Source organism: Octopus bimaculoides, chromosome 17 (assembly GCF_001194135.2).
Source record: "Octopus bimaculoides isolate UCB-OBI-ISO-001 chromosome 17, ASM119413v2, whole genome shotgun sequence".
Classification (NCBI taxonomy): domain Eukaryota; kingdom Metazoa; phylum Mollusca; class Cephalopoda; order Octopoda; family Octopodidae; genus Octopus; species Octopus bimaculoides.
In genome coordinates, this window is record NC_068997.1 from 19022366 (window position 1) to 19024018 (window position 1653).

Consider the following 1653-nt stretch of genomic DNA (forward strand, 5'->3'; position numbering starts at 1 on the left):
ATATATATATATATATATATATACTGGGTGTCCCAAAATTAAGGCGACTGAAGTTTCGGGCTTCGATAACTATCAATAAATGGGATAAGATATGAAAATTATATATCATTATAAAAGCTTAGTGTATCTTCTTTTTGTTTCAGACTAAATAAATTCAGATTTATTAATTAGATAATGGCTATAGACCGAAATACAATCATAACCATCTACAAAGGAGGCGAAGGTAATACAGCTATAACAAAAAAAGCTTAAAATTAACCTAACAACAGTCTGGAAAATTGTCAAAAAATTTCAAGAGACTGGTTTCACCACTGATTGAAGTGTGCAGACCCTACAGCTTGTCAAAAGTACCAGAGAAAAGATACGACGAAATCTTCGTCATTCTGTCAGAAAACTTTCTGCCAAACATCGATGTATCGAGTGTTGAAGAAGGAGCTTAATATCCACCCCTGCAAGATGACCGTCGTCATGAGCTCACGCAAGTTTAAAAAGCCATTAGACTGGAGAGAAGTCTTATTCTGCGTCAGATTGCTGAACTCACGCTGCCCAGTTTGGTGTTCATTGATGAAAAGAAATTTGACATCGAACTACTAGAATGACAGACTTTGGAGTGTATCTAGCTCTGTCGAGGGTAGCCTCGTAAATCGACGTCAAAATTCACGGTCAGTCACGGTTTGGGTGGCTGTGATAGCTATTGGAAGGTCACCTCTCGTTTTTGTGCCCTTGTAACACCCAGCGACACATTAGCGACCTTGTGGAAGCTGAATTGCTTCCATGGACGAATGAGCACCTTCAATATATATGAAACAGGCTTCTTTCAGTTTCCGTCCACCAAATCCACTCAAAAGGCTTTGGTCGAGTAGGAGCTATAGTCGAAAATACTTACTCAAGCGAACTTCTTGCCACTCAGAAATATCCAAATGTATGTACATACACACATGTACACACACGCATACACATGCACACACGCATGCATATATATACACACGTATCGACTGAGTTTGCATATCTTTTCGACGATATGTGTTGCAGTTAGTCACTCAATAGAACTGTAGTAACGCCGTGCGCATGCGTAGTCTCACGCATGCGTGGAATTCAACATCCAAGCTTTCCCGCTTCATTCTGTCTCTTTCTTACTGGCCAGCGATTGAGCATGGACGTGTCTAGCTCGTTCCATCTTTCGAACTTACGCTAGACAGCTCACATCAACATACCAACAACCATGTTCTCACACACAGAAGGCGCCTCAACAAACAAGATTAAAGCTGTATATTTTCCACCATAAATAAATATTGTTGAGTTGGTAGTTTGGAGTTCTGCGTTTCATTCAATTCCTAATTTAATATAGGAAAGTCAGGTGTACATCTAATGATGTATAACCCACTTTCCTATAGAACTATCTACTCATTGCATGATAGGATAAGCAAGCATGAAGATATTTCGGAAGCATTCGTAAAATTAACAGAATCCACAAGCGAATTCATTGTAACAAGATACGTGTGCAGTGTTTCGGAGGAAGAAGTGAGGAAATGACAGAGTTTTCCTTTGCTTGCTTTTAGACACAAGGCCTGTTCTTAGACTGTACGTGGGATATCATCATTTGGAAGTGTGTCAACCATTCGGCCTTTTATATAAGTGAGTGTGTGAATGAGT